This window comes from Mixophyes fleayi, chromosome 1 (genome assembly GCF_038048845.1).
Source record: "Mixophyes fleayi isolate aMixFle1 chromosome 1, aMixFle1.hap1, whole genome shotgun sequence".
Lineage (NCBI taxonomy): Eukaryota > Metazoa > Chordata > Amphibia > Anura > Limnodynastidae > Mixophyes > Mixophyes fleayi.
Genome location: NC_134402.1, coordinates 277,563,022 through 277,582,117, shown reverse-complemented (window position 1 = coordinate 277,582,117; position 19,096 = coordinate 277,563,022).

Genomic DNA, 19,096 nt, shown 5'->3' with positions numbered 1-19,096 from the left:
GCCCTCATTCAGAGCCAAATGCATCTTTGGGTATACAAATCAGGATGCCAAGAGGAATTTGGAGCTCTGGTACAGCAAATTTCTACCACCCTTCCATACATAGCTAGAGAAGGGTTGCGTGGCAACATAGTGATGGGGCTGACCAACATGGGCCGTGTCTGCGCCACTTTACACATAATATTATGGGGGGAATTCAGTTAGCCGCAAAGTGTCTCCGGTACATTCATGAGACACTTTGGGGATTTTGACAGAAATCTTCGCTCATTTTTCCTAGCACCTCTATGGAGTGCAAGGTAAAATTAGCGGAGATTTGTACCGTAATTGCCGAAAATGTGCGCATCATGATATCCATGCGCCATATCACTGGAAATTGAATTCCCCCCATTATGTATTAAAATGTTGTTGCTCTCACCTACCTGTTATAGAAGCTTTCACAACCTGTTACTGGATTCCTGTCTGGATCCTGGAATGTTGGGACCTGTTTGAGAAATGTATAGGTACATAAAATATGGAAAAATAATAAGTGAACACAGATCATGCAGTATATAATTATATAACATCGGTAAATAGCATATTCAGGCAGGATACTTCCCTGTATCCGAATATCCGTAGACCTACATCCAGGCCCAGAGAAAATCGAGGTATCGGTAATAGGAGTATAGTCCAATTTTTCTATTTCTGCTCATCACCTCGTGCACTCCCTTCCTTCCTCTATGTATCAATACCCTTCAGTAATTTGTTGTGGAATTTGGGGCCCCAGTACAGCAACTTTTTGGGCCTCCCTCCACAGACGAGCAGTGAATGAGCTAAAGGGGCATGGCCACATAATGTTGGGGGTGTGGTCAACATGGGGTGTGGCTGCGCTTTTCTAGACATGACATATTGGCGGAGATTCAATTACTGGAGATATTGTGGTAGAAATCCCCGCTCATTTTCCGGTGCAAGGAAAATCGGGAAGAGATTTCTGTCAAATCTCCACCACAAAGTGTATCGCGGACGTTCCCGGAGACACTTCACGGCTATTTGAATTCCCCCATTATGTATTATAATGGTGCTATTCTCACCTACCTGTTATTACAGCTTTCACAACCTGGTACTGGATTCTTGCATGGATCCTTGAATGTTGGGACCTGTTGGAAAATGTAAATATTGAAAACCAAGCAATAAGTGAACACTGTACATAACAGATCCCTCAGTATATAATACATACATTATAATAAAATATTACATTTATCACACCCTCCCCAGCCACATCACGCCACTCCTCAGCTGCATCACACCACCCCTGACGCATCACGCCACCACCCCAGACACATCACACCCGTTCAGACACACCACGCCACCCCCCAAACATATCATGCAACCCCCCAGTTATATTAACATGCCACCCCATGCACATTATGACCCCCAAAACATATTACAACCCCCCAGACACACTAGGATACCCCCATCAATACACATTAGGACCCCCCCAGACACATATAAACACCCCCACAGACACATTATAACCCCCCCAGCCCATTCTACTTACTCATTGCTGCTGACAGAAAACTTCCTGCAAAATTAGCAGGAAAACTGTGCAGAGCAAACCAGGAGCTCCAAATCTAGCGACATTTGAAGCTCCTGGCTTGCTCTGCAGGCTGCTGGACAGTGTGGAATGTGTTGTGTCATTGCATGTAATATTTACCAGTTTTTCAGGGGTGGGCAACTTGACATGTGTTGTTTCATTATCAGCCAGTGCAGTACCCTCCTCACATGGCCCCTAGCTTACCAGCATTCCCCTCACATGCCCGCCCCAGCACATCAGCATACCTGCTATATGCACTCAGCTTACCAGCGCTCATCTCACATGCCCCCTAGTATCCCAGCGCACCCCTAACAGCCCCCGTCCTGCACCACACCGGAACAGTCATGTGACCTGGTGATGTCAGTGGGTCCTTTCCTCGAATGAGATCTAGCTTCATCTGTGTGGGTAGTTTGAACACTGTCCCCTCCTCCACTCGTGGGAGAGGCGCCAGCTGCAAGCACAAAAAAAATAAAAAAATAAACTGTAGTGCTCCAGTGGGGCCATGGGGCCCCAGGCCCCACCAGATAGGCCCAGGCCCGGGTAATTTGTACCTGCCCCCCCTCTCGGCACCCTTGGTCGTGACGAAGGTAAGAAGTTTTTGTGCGTCTGTTGTTCCCCACAGGCACTAAAGTACTGCAAAATGTTTGTGGCCATCAAAACAGCAAAATTCAATGAAGTTTCAAACTAGTTTCGAGCATTTTTATTGTGCCATAGAATTAAGTAATTATCTTTCACAAATTTAGAAAGGGGTATCTGTGGCTTTATCTCAGGCCTTCAGCCCCTCAGCCAGGGCATTATTGGCCACAAATGATCAGTTCTTCAGAGAATATTACTTAAAAAAAATCATGGAATTTTGTTAACCACAAAAAAACAGTTTCCCTGGCAAATTTTACTTTTCATTATCTCAACTAACATAACTCAGTTCACAGCTTGGCAGGAGAATGGCTATTCAGGGTGCTTTAGCTATTGATTAGTGTTCCATTCATCATGCTCTCTCCTTCACAAAAGGTTGAATTGTTGTTTTATTCCACATTTTTCTCAGTGAGTCTATGATAACTATTTTTTTCTTTCCAGCAGTGAAGTGAGTAATAAAAGATTATATGAATCTACAATAGAAAAGAGAAGAAATAACAGCCTTTACCACCAAAAATAAAGTCATGATTCTTCCATGCTGTGCACTGCTCTTGCAAACTTTGAAATTAATTCCGACATTTCAGGAACAAAAGCACTAAAAAAGGATATGATCATCAGCAAATGTATTGACCAAGTAACCTGAGACTTTAAGTTGAGCTTTCTAAAAAAAATTAAATCTTTTAAATGTATTTTGTTGAGTAAATTACTTTTATATAGAATGGTAATGCGTTTTTCAGAAATAGCTTAAAGTAGACACACAAAATTCTGCGTGCAAATGGAAAGTGTGATGTAATATGATAATAAAAAATGTTCAATATAATGGATCTTTCTTAATACTGATCAAACTGCTACATATGAATATAATATTATTAGAACGATGTATAAATTCTGTCTACAATTATGTTTGTTTTTTTCAGTGGGGATTTTTAGCAACATAATATTATACATATTATATTATATTATATTACATTATATTACATTATACTATATTATAGTTTGATCCTCAACAGTGAAGAAACAAAATAAAAAAATAAAAAATAATAATTATAGGAGAATAGAATAACTGGCCTGAAAACAAATTATGACCATATAGGGCTGAATGATATAAACAACTAGCTTGGATTATTTTATACCAGCAGCCCATCTCAAATAGGGTTAACAATGGCAGGGCAGATCAGCTCCTCCTTTGTGGAGCTCCTCCCTGTGCTTATATATAGCCCGCCATGATTCCTGTTTTCCCTCTTTCTTTTGGATTCTGGCTGTGTAACTGTCTGGTTTGCTTTCAGTTATTACTTTTACTTTCTGTCTGCTTTGCCTGTGGTTTCTCCTCCTCTTTACCTCCATTACTCTGCCTAGGTGTCTTTCCTCTGTCCCTTTCTACTTTATATCCTGTCAATCTTCAGTTTTCTACCTCCCTCTCTGCCTATTCTTTACCCTCTTTATCTGCCATTTCCAACATATTGCCCCTATTTATCATTTAGTCTACACTTCTTTTCTTCTCCTTGCTTTCCAACTTTGCTGCCCGTCTAGCCGTGTCATGCCTGACATGACAAGCCAACCCCTACGTGCATGTCCGCAGATCTGCAGCCTGCAGTAGTGCTGTTGTGGCTGCCTCTGGTGGTTTGTGATGGCCATGCTATCCCATTACCTTGACCATGTGGCCTAAATCCTGTCAGCCCCGTTATGCTAATGTACAGTGCCCTACTCACGGCCACACCCCCTCTCTCCCTGCAGGCTCCCTATTTGGCTCCATCCCCCCTGCACTTCCCGTCCTGCAGCAGGGGGAAACCCTCACCCTCCATGCTCCAATTCAATTGTTTCTACCCCCCTCCAATGCCTGCAGCATTCCCCCCTCTACCTCCCTTTAATCCTCATAATTCTCCTGTTCTTTTTTCCCTTCCCCCACACCATTTATTCTCTTCCTGCCCCAGCCCACTGTGCAGCCTGTGGTTTCCTCAGCTGTGTCCTTCACTCTTTCCCTCCCACCAACCCCTTTTCCCTCTATTTCCATTAAGCCCCCACCATTCCTTCCAGCACCCTTCCGGCCTCCTACTCAACCAGCCAGTGGCATTATCCACCTCCCATTTTTTCCACCCCTTCCCTCCTTCCCCTTTTTTCTTGTTTCCCGGCCACCCTTCCAGTACATCATCCAGTCCAGGGGGGCCCCCAGTTTATCTGCCACCGGCAATGCCCAATGTCAGCTATTCTACTACACGCAATTCCTCCTCCAGTCTGATTTTTTCCACCCATTCTCCCCAATTGCCTCTCCCAGCTGCTTAATTGCCCTCCATACCTGGTTCAGTATCTCCCGTCTCCCACAGGGTGTCCACTCATGGGACAATCCCACACACTGTTGGACAAGTTGCTCATGCTCGCTTGTCTCCCGGACCAGGTTCTTGTGTTTCAGGAATATCCCTTCGGTCGGTGACCAAGCCATCCGCTGTGTTGGATGCCTCTGCTACCGAGTCAGGACAGAGAACCTTGCCCCTGGATCACTGCAGGAGTCATCCTGGATAGCATGGTGTTCTGTCAGAAACTTGAACTGGCTACGGTGGGGATCACTAGGCTGCATCACTTTGTTTGCCTGTGTAAGGGCATCATGGAGGATCTGGTCATGTGGACGGTTTTTCTTAGGCACTTTAACTGCATATGTTTATGGCTGGCCGCTCCATAGACCAATGGTACATTGCAACTCTTCACAGATGCAGCAGATTGCGCTGGATTTGGGGCTTAACTGGAAAGTGACAGATGTGTGGAAGCGTGAGGTATTCTATGCTTTTACCTGCAACTTGAACTTGTTGGAGCTTTTCTCCATTACCATGGCTGTCGGTCTCTGAGCTGAGAGGCTTTGGTATTGATTAATAATATTCTGGTGCAAAAACATGGGAGTAGTCCAGACTATCAAAAAACAATGGGAAACATCCCCTCCGGTTATCTGGTTGCTGCATCAGCTAGTGCTACAATGTTTGTATTTTAATATTGTTTTCCGGGCTAAGTTTGTTTCCAGGACCGAGAATGCTGTAGCTGACTCTCTGTCCAGGTTTCAATCGTAAAACTTCAGAGCGTTGGCAAACCATACCAAGTTTAATGGTACTCTGAGTCCCCCTTCAATTTGGCAGATAGTCTGTCTGACTTAGCGGGCAGAAAATTCCATGGCTTTGTCGATGTGCAGGGCATATGCATGGCTTGGAGAGACTGGTTGGCTTTTCGGGAACAGGATGGCTTTCAAATTAAAGACTTGCAGCACTGAATGGCAGCACTGTATGTTTGAGACTGTTTTTAACAGGGTAAGTCTAAGGCAGCCATGTTCACATCCTTGGTGTGTGTCACAATCGAGGGTCTGGCAGGACCCGTTCTGTCTGCTAGAGTTAACGATACCCTCCTATAGGTGTGGAGTCTAACAGAGAGGAAGGTATTCGCTAGGGATCCCCACAACCAAGACTAAGAGGAGAACCAGGTAACTGGAGCAGGACAGACGCTGCTAGGAGAAATTGGGAAGAGATGTGAGAGGGTCTGGTGGAGCGATGATCTGCGGTATATATGGCACAGAGGTCTTGTGGAGCGGGAAGCACCTGTAGTCAGGATCTCAAGGAGGTGCGATGATCTGCAGCTATATAAGGCACAGAGGTCCTTATATAGCTGCAGATCTCTGGAGCTACAGTTCATTATCCTGCTGCAGAGTGTTAAAACCAGTCTCTGCTCACTGGTGCTAGAGTTCACTATCCTGCTGCAGAGTGTTGCTACCCGTGTCACACCAACCAGCAGATTATCGCACGTCAGTCCTGGAGAGCTGGAAGCCCCTGGTGTCAGGATCGCGAGGAGGTGTGATAATCTGCAGCTAGATAAGGCACTGAGGTCCTGGAGAGCTGGAAAGCCCCTGGAGTCAGGATCACAAGGACATGCGATAATCTGCTGGTTGGTGTGACACGGGTAGCAACAGTCTGCAGCAGGATAGTGAACTCTAGCACCAGTGAGCAGAGACTGGTTTTAACACTCTGCAGCAGGATAATGAACTGTTGCTCCAGAGACCAGGAAGCAGAGACTGGTAGTAACACTCTGCAGCAGCAAGAGAACTGGAGCCCGACTAGAATACATCTAGACAGATGAGAAGACCTGAAGATCTGGCACACAGGTAAGGAGGCAGGTGCTTTAAATAGGGCTGACAGGTGATTAGCCAATCAAGTGAATGCAGGGAGTTTTGAAAAAAGCAGGTGTGTGCATACTCTGTTCACACTGTCAAGATGGTGCCCGCCAGTGTGAGCCGCATGGGCCCAATTAGTAGAGAAGAGCAGCTACAAGAGGTAGGTGGGAGCGCCGGACCCCAACCGAGTGGCAGTGAGTCGGGTGCTTGACAGTAGGTATCTCTTTTATTCTAACTTCTGGAGTCAGTCTGACGTTACCAAGGGCTTTCATTATGAAAGCGATGAAGGGATGGGCTAGGGAGCAGAAGGTAACGGAGGATAGGCAAAGGTCCATTGATAAGTCCATGCTTGCTGATATGATAGTGTGTTTGGAAGGCATCAGCACTGACGTCTTTGAAGGGGCATTGTACTGGGTGGCATTTGCTATAGCTTTCTTTTTATCCCTGTGAGTGAGATGGGGACTTCCACTTGGAGTTCAGTGACATCTGGTTTGCTTTACAGGAACGTGGCTCTGATGGCCTACTGTTTGTTGTAAGGTTCACAGGTCCAAGTCAGAACAGTTAGGTATAGGGACATGGGTCCTTTTGTCTGCACACACAAAGTCAGCTAACTGTCCAACTATGCTTGTGCTGACATTAGTCATGTATGGTTGGCGGACAATATTGCTTCCCCTCTTACGTAATGTTTCAATTTGGTGCATTTTTTAAGAAAGTCCTGTTTAAGCTGGACTTCAATCCTTTGGATTTCAGCACACACTCTTTTTCCATCTGGGCTACCATGGCAATTGGGCGTGTAGTGCTCCAATTCCTAAAGAAAATTTGTGAAGGCCACAGCAATAGCTTGCAGCTTTCCTCCTACCTGCTTGTAGTTAGCCAATTCGCACAGAGGACTTGATTGGCCTGTGAGAGAGATGGAGATTTTTATGGTTTCACATTCATATGGGGTACCTGTTTCCTTGCCTCTTCCCTTGTTATTTCTATCCTGTTTCATCAGCTAGGCTGACTGGGATAGATTGCCTGTAATTTAATATATTTTATGTATCCAACATGATTCCCAGGAGACTTTGGAGTGATGCCTGTAGGCTGGGGGCAATGGAGTCATACTACAGGAAAGGCATTCGATTATTCAATACCCTATGTTGCAGAATGGGACTTTCCAGCTTTATAGGTCTGATAGGGTTCATCTTTCTGAGGAGGGCATGGTGTTGTATGTACAGCAAATCTTTCGGGTTCTGGTTGAGGTGTTGGAAGTTGGTTGCAGTCTGCGGTGGGGGGAACTTTGTTTTGGTAGTACAGAGCCACGGCTAGCGGCCAATACATTGGTATCTTAGAGTTTGAGAGGAGCTAAGCTTTGCCCCCTTAATTGAAGCGGCTGTATGTGCTGACCTTGCCATTTCAGGAAGATTCAGGGCTTGCCTGTACAGCGGGCCTTGATTGAGTCAAAAGAGGAGGTGGAGAGACTTTGTGCTCCTGGAGGCTCTGTAGAGCTCAGGTTTGCCCTTCTTTATTTATTGGCAGTGTTGGTTTAGCTGACCAATGCTCTGTTTGTCTTGCCACCAATTTTCAGCAATCAGTTCATAAAGCTGTGACCTTCGGTTTCCCAAAACTAAACGGTTGTCTGTTATTATTTATTACCATGTTCTTAACTGGTGTACACATGTATGGTTTGTGATGGTTTGAGGTAAAGACCTCAAATTTGCCCTATAGGATCCTTAGATCTACATAGCCATATTGGGTTGATTTGGTAACACATGAATATGGTATCTTATAGTAACATAATAGAATTTTTTGAGGAAAATTACAAAGCTAGTTTACATTATACAGCTTGTCACGAACACGCTCCCAACTGCCGTGACTTTGGGGTGTTCGCTGTATGAGGTCACACACGATTTCAGCCCGCAGTCACTCTCTACCTATCACACAGGTTATAGACCTACGGAATCGCCCCCAACACAACGCTCTCACACCCCCAGAAATTATTGAGTATGGGCAATAGGAGCCCAATATACTGTCCCACACTGGCACACAGGCTGCTAGCTATTCACAGACTAGCAAGACCCACACCAGCACACAAAGGGTTACCTCTTCACACCTCCAAACTATTACACAAATGTAAATGCAAGCACACACAGCTTGTTAATCAAATGTATCAACAAATCACACACTGGCATTCCAAGGGTTAACTTGGTCGAGCAATCTCTTCTAATAGGCTAATGGATTTGTTAGAGTATTAAGGAGGCAACTTATTTAATAATAGATTTAATATACAAAAATACAGGGCATACAGATAAAAAAATAATGAATAACAATTAATAGATTGACATAACAAACAAAACAGTTTAAAATAAAAGGGGTTACATTCAGAATAGCCCTTGCGTTAACTGCATAATCTGCGTCATGTGGAATTGACTAGGAAGATGGACAGCTTATCAATGTGGATTGATTTCCCCAAAAATTCTGACAGTTTGTCCTTTCAAAACACAGATTTTTAAGCAAAATGAAATGGGATGGTCTTCACAGGGGCAGTGTTTAATGCTAATAGGGGGTAGGGATGTCCCCTGGGTGTCACTATACTTTGCTCACAAATATTCTCAAAGTCTTGACCTGTGGGTAATTCTTCCCAGATATATCCCAGAGGAATAACTTCCCCCTCAATAAATCGGTCATAATCTTCCGCACATTTAAATACCAAACATAATGGAATTATGACAATGTGACACACATTTTCCAAAGATATGGGATTTTCGCTTTTCACGGATACCACCCGTACCTGTTATTCACAACCCTGGTGTGATTTCTGCTTCTCAGTATGGAGTGACACCCAGATATCCCAAAATATTAACTATGAAGGAATTTTCCTTTGGCAGCTCATATTTCTATATAGCTGTATAGGCTTTCACATGCTGCCTACCAGGATCTCCAGCTGTGATCGGTCCCACAAAGTCTATTCAAGTGTCTAAGGCTAACAGTAAGAGATCTTTAAAGCTGCTAAAGGTGGCATTCTTACTTTCTCACACTGGGATGTGCAAAGCCATCAAACACAATTACATCAGACTCTCTGTCTTTAAATTTTACACATTTTAAACTTATCAATGGATTCATTTGATATAACCTATTTACACTGCAATTATGAATTATCCCTTATAAATAACTGCAAGCTCTCTATGTTCACGACACCTCCCCTTTTTAAGAGATGGCATGGGATTGACTGACAGGTCATTGCCCAAGCCATTTCCCACAGATTCCTCCTGGTTCAAATGGGATAGCTGTTAGCTTGGTTTCAATAGGTTCTTTGGTGAGACGGGTTAAGAAGGGGTTAAATATCTCATTTAGCTGGGACTTCTGGTCCTGCCATGGCTGTGGGCTAACCTCTGCATTCTTACCTACACTCTCTGTACCTCTCACTGACTGTGTCTCTTTGTGAGTGCTGCTTGTGAGAATGTCTCCCTCCCACAAAAACTCCTGTAAGTGGGAGTCCCTTAATCCTGGCACAGCAGAAGACCTACCTCCACTCTGCCCTGCTTCCCAGTTTCAAAATTCCCTGTCTGTGGGACACACTATGCAATCCTTATCTTGGGAACTACTGAACAGGACACTCCCCTCCCCATTGGAATCATCTATCTGGGGGAGTAGAGTAACAGGGAGTTTGGGCCCCTCATCTACCTCTTTAAAGCCATTAGACAGCTGACTAGGTAAGTATGGGCTAGCCACTGACCCCCGTGTCTTTATAGAAGACTCAGATGAATTGTCAGAACTCAGATGGAGATCTGAGTGGTGAATATTCGAACTGCAGGTCCCAGCAGCAATGCAAGGATTGCTGTCCCTTTTTCCTTCTCGTTGTTCAGGACTATGTATCTCCCCCACATGCTCAACACCCCTGCGTGCAGCTGGTTCAGGCCCAGAACACACATCTTCACTCTGCCCTCCCTCCCCTTTACATTGTACCCTATATCCTAAGCATCTTACCTGAGAAAAAATATTGCCTTTCTCTAACCCAACAGAATTAATCACATTATCATCTGTCCCATTTCTAGCACGCATAATATCAACACCAGAATCAATGCCAATATCTGCAATAACAGTGTCCGCTGTCCCTACCCCATGACAAGATGACAGTGTAAACAGGTTTAGATTCTATTGCAATACTGTTATTGGCATTATCTTTATTATATGCATTAGGTACAATAATACATTCTTTTTCCCGGTCACACCCTGGCACCTGGAAACAAGCATGGGTATTCTCAGTAGATTCTAACACAATGGCATAAGCATCATTACATGCATCATATATAATACAACATTCAGTTTCCCTGTCACATCCTGGTTTACACATTTCAGGTGCAACTGAACAGACCTTTTCCTTGTCACCTATGGCTACCTGGGAACAAACGTTGGTACTTTCAGTTGATTCTGACACAGTAACAGGGGTGACATCAACATCATCATTACAGACATACTGAGACAGCATTCTTCCTAAATCTGTCCCCAGTAACACATTTATAGGCATATTATCTAATACCCCGACAGCTCTTAGACCTCTTCCAGCACCCCAATCAAGGTAAACCTTGGCTACAGGCACATTAAGGTGAATTCCATCCATCTCTTGCACAGAAATACATTTTCCTGGAATGAAGTCCTCTAACCCTACCAGTTCTGAACGCACTAACGTAACATCCGCACCAGTGTCTCTTAACCCCACAGTTACCTTGTCATCCACAGTGACTGTTTGCAGGTTGTCCTTGCGGCCCCCTTGTGGTCCAGCAGCACACAGGACAGCTGGTGAAGATTGCAGGGAAGGTACCCCCCAGAGGAGGGTGGTCTTCTTTTCTGGACAGGCGGAACTAATGTGCCCCACCTGGTTGCAAACAAAACACCGATGGGTGTCTCCCAAAACAGGCTTTGCCCCAACCCTCCCAAATGATGAAGAAACAGTGGGTGATTGTGTTGAGGGGGGTGGTGTTGATCCTCCTGGCCGTCCCCCTTTGCAGGCAGACTGCCCTGACACAAAAGTCCCTCTTTTAGCTGCAGGTGCCCGGGTGACAGTATACTTGTCAGCCAGTCTAGCAGCTTCCGCAGATGATTTAGGGTCTCAATCCACTACCCATTCCTTCACATCAGCTGGGCACAAAGTAAGAAACTGCTCTTGGATCATTAAATCTTTCAGAGCATCAAAGGTGGTGATCTATAACCCTTCAATCCACTGTTTGAAAGTAGTAGACGGTAGCGCCACAAGTCCTAAATAAGTGTCAGAGGCACTGCGTTTTAAATCTCGGAATTTCTGCCTATGCGCCTCTGGCATGATATTAAGACACAGCAACAGAGCACTTTTGATTGCCTCATAGTCTACGTCCATCTCAGGTACAAGATCTGCAAAGGCCTCTAGTGCTTTCCCTTGCAAACCAGGGGTTAAATACTGTGCCCACTGGCAGGGCTGGACTGGGACTAAAAATCTGCCCTGGCATTTAAAGCACGCAGGCCCACCTCTGTTGATTAGCAGGAAAAAAAAATGTGTGCCGCAGTGCAGTGGCGGTGCCGCCAAGGGCGTAGCTACATTATGTTGGGGGCGTGGTCAAAATGGTGCATTGATACATACATTATAATAAAACATTACATTTATCAGACCCTCCCCATCCACATTACGCCACCCCCCCAGATACATTATCACACCCCCAGCCCACTGTACTTATCTATGCTTCTGATGCTGCTGACATTCCTGTAGAGTGAGCAGGGAAGCTCTTAGTCTCATGAGATTAATAAATCTCGTGAGACTTAAAACTCCTCGGCTTGCTCTGCAGGCTGTGCCCTGTCCGGGACGGAGCACAGATCCTCCTGCAGACCAACTGGATTAAGGCTCGCGGGGCCCGGGCACTTAAGTCAGGGGGGCTCCTATGATGTAATTTGGCTATTAGACAAATTTTTGACAAATACAAAGGCAATACTTTGTGCACTACTTTTAGGTGCATGCAGTTCTGCCTTAACAAGCAGTACAGTGTGAAGCAGGACATATCTCCCAACTGTTCTTGTAGTCAGACCAAATCCTGACTAAGTGGGACAGTCACCCACCAAACTCAGAACAGTTGGCAGACTGTCCTGGTCTCTCCTACCTGTCTTGTCATGGTCACCACTTGTGGCTGCTGGTGTCTTTAGATCAGTTGCTGCTTGTCTGGATCCTGGAATGCTGGATGCCCTATTTGGAGAAAAAAATGAGCAGTTGAAATTTAGCCCTGGTGTTAAATCAATATAGCATCCATGTTTTAAAATTAGGCCTCACTGCAGCCACAACATTAAAATACTAGTATTCACATTTGATAAATACATCTATTTCCCTCCAACTAGCCCTGACATTAAATAGTATTCCCATTTAATAAATAAAACTATTTCCCTCTCTCCAAAGCCCCCCAGCATTAAATTAAAAATGCAATCACCCCATCTGAAATTGATAGGCCCCACTATTAAATTGCCCCCACCATCACCCCACAAATTGAATAGCACCCAATAATTAGGCCCCACCTACAATTCCTTATTAGATTAACAGCCTACCTCCCATATTATATTAAGAGCTACCCATACACACATTATTGTCATACACCGGCCCTCACACACACAAACACATTATGGTCATACGCCGGCCCACACACACATACTATAGTTATATTGTTACACACATACACACTATAATCATACCCTGTCACACACACACATACTATAGTTATACTGTTACACACATACACACTATAATCATAAAGGTCATTCTTTGGATATTTTTTTGGGGGGTTATTTTTTTGGTTATTTGTATTTATTGTCATTCAGAGCTTGATTTATATATTTTTTAACTTTGTCGATCCCATTTTTATTGGCGCCTGTCAGTAAATTCTGTGTTATTTTTTGTTCCACTATAATCATACCCTGTCACACAAATAGCTCCTCTGTCACACAAATAGCTCCCCTGTCACACAAATAGCTCCACTGTCACACAAATAGCTCCCCTGTCACACAAATAGCTCCCCTGTCACTCATATAGATCCCCTGTCACACATATAGATCCCCTGTCACACATATAGATCCCCTGTCACTCATATAGTTCCCCTGTCACACAAATAGCTCCCCTGTCACACAAATAGCTCCCCTGTCACACATATAGATCCCCTGTCACACATATAGATCCCCTGTCACACATATAGCTCCCGTCACACAAATAGCTCCCCTGTCACACAAATAGATCCCCTGTCACACATATAGATCCCCTGTCACATATATAGCTCCGCTGTCACACAAATAGCTCCCCTGTCCCACATATAGATCCCCTGTCACACATATAGATCCCCTGTCACACATATAGCTCCCCTGTCACACAAATAGCTCCCCTGTCACACAAATAGCTCCCCTGTCACACATATAGCTCCCCTGTCACACATATAGATCCACTGTCACTCATATAGATCCCCTGTCACACATATAGATCCCCTGTCACACATATAGCTCCCCTGTCACACATATAGATCCCCTGTCACACATATAGATCCCCTGTCACACAAATAGCTCCCCTGTCACTTATATAGATCCCCTGTCACACATATAGATCCCCTGTCACACATATAGATCCCCTGTCACTTATATAGATCCCCTGTCACACATATAGATCCCCTGTCACACATATAGCTCCCCTGTCACACAAATAGCTCCCCTGTCACTTATATAGATCCCCTCTCACACATATAGATCCCCTGTCACACATATAGATCCCCTGTCACACATATAGATCCCCTGTCACACAAATAGCTCACCTGTCACTTATATAGATCCCCTGTCACACATATAGATCCCCTGTCACACAAACTAACCGCCCCCCCTCTTACCTTGTGCCCTCCGCGGCGCGCTGTGTAGTCTCTCCTAACACATGGTGCTCGTCCCATGGGACATCTCCAGAGCCATTCATAGAAGAGAGGAGAGGAGGGGAGGCGCGGCCACACCAGGAAGTAAGTGTAGTGCCGACCCCACCGCTCAGCACACAGACTGTCATGCCGAATTCTGGCATGACAGTCTGTGTGCTGAGCGATGGGGCCGGCCAGCTAGTACCCGGCCCATCTGACCATCGGCCCTTCTGGCATTTGCCAGAAGTGCCAGATGGCCAGTCCGGCCCTGCCCACTGGTCTTTGGCCAGTCCATACTGTCAGCATGTCTTTTCAATTCCTTGAAAAAAAGCATCCAAATCCCCATCTTTTTCCAATACAGGGAAATTCTCTGGACGGGGTCTGCTGATACCAGCCTTCCTGGCTTCTGGCTGGCATTTGAGCTTGGCAAGCTCCAGCTCATATCTCCTCTCTGCCTCTCGCTTGGCAGCTTCTCTTTCTGCCTGGCGCTCCTCTGCCTCCATAGCAGCGCGCCTTTCTGCTGCCTCCATAGCAGCGTGCCTCTCTGCTGCCTCCATAGCAGGACACCTCTCTCTCCCCCTCTCCTGACGGTCAGCAGCTTACTTCTCCTGGAACTGCTGTATAAGCTGCATTTTGGTTGTAATGTCTGCTGGGCCCAAATGTTTTAGGGCAGTTTGCAAATAAACGTCCATAGCAGTGTCCACACATGAACTATTAGAATCATCTGAAACGAACAGTCCTTGGTTTGAGCAATTTCCACAGTCAAGTCCGCTTCTGAATCCTGGCTGTGCACTTCCTGGGACACATCTACGACTTGATGCTGATCCCTCTGCACAAGAGCTTCAATTAATTGCTCCTTGCTTTTGCCACTAGTGGGAATTCCTCCATCCTCACAATGCGAAATCAGCACCTCCTTTGTCATGCGTTTATATGCCGCAGCCATCTCATCAGTTATGTTGCAAAATAAAAGATAGAAAAGAAAAAACACGTATGTCTTAAATATAGTAAGCCCTTAGTTTTTTGTCCTTGTAAAACTATTGTATTCAGGTGCGGGCTGGACCAGGGGGCAGCGGGCACCCGGGCAACTCAGTCTAGCGGCTGTTTGGGCCGGGCGCCTCCCCTCGTCCCCCGCCGTGGATGCAATAATTTTTTTTATGTTACCGGCGGCTGCATCCGATGAGCCACGTCAGCACACAGGCGGCCGCATCACGTGACATGCGATGCGGCCACCTGTGCGCCCCCCGGGCTGATACCTCCCAGCCCATGCCTGATTGTATTCCTCGCAAGGTTACAATCAGTTTATAAGTGCAAGGGTTAATTGCTTAAACCATGCACTTAATAGTCTAGGTAATGAAATAATCCCACCGCTATGCCACCAATTTGTCATGAACACGCTCCCAGCTGCCGTGACTTTGGGGTGTTCGCTGTATGAGGTCACACACGATTTCAGCCCGCAGTATCTCTCTACCTATCACACAGGTTATAAAAAAATAATGAATAACAATTAATAGATTGACATAACAAGCTAAACAGTTTAAAATAAAAGGGGTTACATTCAGAATAGCACTTACGTGAGTTGCATAATCTGCGCCATGGGGAATTGGCTAGGAAGATGGACAGCTTATCAATGTGGATTGAGTTCCCCAAAAATTTTGACGGTTTGTCCTTTCAAAACACAGGTGTTTAAGCAAAATGAAATGGGTTGGTCTTCACAGGGGCAGTGGTTAATGCTAATAGGGGGTAGGGATGTCCCCTGGGTGTCACTATACTTTGCTCACAAATATTCCCAAAGTCTTGACCTGTGGGTAATTCTTCACAGATATATCCCAGAGGAATAACTTCCCCCTCAATAAACCGGTCATAATCTTCCGCACATTTAAATACCAAACAGGATGGAATTATAACAATGTGACATACCTTTTCCAAAGATATGTGATTTTCGCTGTTCACGGATACCACCCGTCCCTGTTATTCACAACCCTGGTGTGATTTCTGCTCTTCAGTATGGAGTGACACCCAGATATCCCAAAATATGAACTATGAAGGAATTTTCCTTTGGCAGCTCATATTTCTATATACCTGTATAGGCTTTCACATGCTGCCTACCAGGATCTCCAGCTGTGATCGATCCCACAAAGTCTATTCAAGTGTCTAAGACTAACATTAAGAGATCTTTGAAGCTGCTAAAGGTGGCATGCTTATTTTCTCACACTGGGATGTGCAAAGCCATCAAACACAATTACATCAGACTCTCTGTCTTTAAATTTTACACTTTAAACTTATCAATGGATTAATTTGATATAACCTAGTTACACTGCAGTTATGAATTATCCCTTATAAATAATTGCAAGCTCTCTATGTTCACGACACAGCTCTTTCAAGATTCCATTACTTTCATACAGCTACAGCAGATCCATTAACTAAATTATATACTTCTCTCCAAATGTTTAGGAATACCAAATATGTTCGCTTTACACATATATTACTACAATCAAGTCATTTTTTGTTTTGTTTTTTACTTTTTTTTTTGACGCCACATCTGTGATGGGCCCTAGAGCCACATGCAACCCTCAGCTTTCATCTGTGGCCCCAGCTCCTTCCTGCTGTACTTTCAGACCACTTGTTTCAAATACCTGTTGATTTGTTATTACAGATTGGTGTCTTTGTTTGATAAAATGTATTGTTTTAACTTATTATAGGATTGAGGGTAAGGTGCTGCCCTTTTACAGGTTAGAGGGCCGTCCTATGTGACCACTATACAACTCGTTCAGTGTTTGCTTTTTTGGATCCACCTCCTATCTGCTCCCTCTATCAGATGGCTTAACCCTAGGTCCTTTCCTTTTCTCTATCTATTTAATTTGGCTTGGAAAACTAATAAGCTATTTTTTTTATCTCTATGTGTAGGATGCAATCCTTTATCTATTCTCTCTGGTTCTCATACTCATCTGTATTAGCCTGCATTACTGAACATCTTTCTGCTATTTCACCTTGAATGCCTATCTCTACCTCAAGCACAATGTTTTAAAACGCTGCTAATAATTTTTCCACCAGTTAACACAAACTACCTACCAGAGTTTTCTATTTCAGGTGACAATACAAAAATAAACCCTACTCCTCACTACCTAGGTGTCATCTTTGATTCCGAACTGTCCTTTGTTCCCCACATCCAATATGCATCCAAAACCTGTTACATACATTTAAGAAACCAATATAAAATGTTTCTATTACCATGCAAAGCAATTTACAAAACTGCATCAACTTCCATCTCTTCCCTTTTCTCAAAATATATCACATGTCGACAACCCCTGTTCTGCCCAAGATCTGTGCTTTCCATTCACACTCATTACTTGCTCCCATTCCCTGTTACAGAACTTTTCTGAAGCTGCAACCACTATGTGAATTCCCTCCCTTGTTCAGTCATGGCCAACAGTTTTGAGAATGACACAAGTATTGGTTTTCACAAAGTTTGCTGCTCCAGTGTTTTTAGACCTTTTTGTCAGTTGTTGCTATGGTATATTTAAGTAAAATTACAAGCATTTCATAAGTGTCAAAGGCTATTATTGACAATTACATTAAGTTTATGCTATGAGTCAATATTTGCAGTGTTGACCCTTCTTTTTGAAGACCTCTGCAATTCGCCTTAGCATGCTTTCAATCAACTTCTGGGCCACATATTGACTGATGGCCGCCCATTCTTGCCTAACCAATGCTTGGAGTTTGTCAGAATTTTTGGTGTTTTGTTTGTCCAGCCGCCTCTTGAGGATTGAGCACAAGTTCTCAATGGGATTAAGGTTTGGGGAGTTGGGCAATGGACCCAAAATTTCAATGTTTGGATACCAGTGTTCCATCATGCTGGAAAAGGCATTGTTCGTCACAAAACTGTTCTTGGATGGCTGCTCTTGGAGGATGTTTTGGTACCATTCTTTATTTATGGATGTGTTATTAGGCAAAATTGTGAGTAAGCCCACTCCCTTGGCTGAAAAGCAACCTCACACATGAATGGTTTCAGAATGTTTTACTGTTGGCATGACACAGGACTGATGGTAGCGCTCACCTTTCCTTCTCCGGACAAGCGTTTTCCAGATGCCACAAACAATCTGAATGGGGATTCATCAAAGAAAATGACTTTATCCCGATCCTCAGCAGTCACTTTTGCAGAATATTAGTCTGTTCCTGATGTTTTTCCTGTAGAGAGGTGGCTTCTTTGCTGGCCTTCTTGACACCAGGCCATCCTCCAAAAGTCTTTGCCTCACTGTGTGTGCAGATACACTCACACCTGCCTGCTGCCATTCCTGAGCAAGCTCTGCACAAGTGGTGCCCCGATCCCGCAGCTGAATCAATTTTAGGAGACGGCCCTGGTGCTTGCTAGACGTTCTTGGGCGCCCTGAAGCCTTCTTCACAAATATTGAACCTTTCTCTTTGAAGTTCTTGATGATCTGATAAATGGTTGATTTAGATGCAATCTTACTAGCCTTGCCTGTGAAGCCCCTTTTGTGCAAAGCAATGATGACTTCACGTGTTTTCTTGGAGATAACCATGGTTAACTGAGGAAGAACAATGATTTCAAGCTCCATCCTCCTTTTAAAGCTTCCAGTCTGCTATTCTAACTCAATCAGCATGACAGAGTGATCTCCAGAATTGTCCTCGTCAACACTCTCAACTCTGTTAACGATAAAACCACTTACCTGATGTCAGCTGGTCCTTTTGTGGCAGGGCTGAAATGCAGTGGAAATGTTGTTTTTGGGATAAAGTTCATTGTCATGTCAAAGAGGGACTTTAAAATTAATTGCAATTCATCTGATCACTCTTCATGACATTCTGGAGTAAATACAAATTGCCAGCATAAAACCTGAGGCAGCAGAGTTTGTGAAAAATATATGTGTC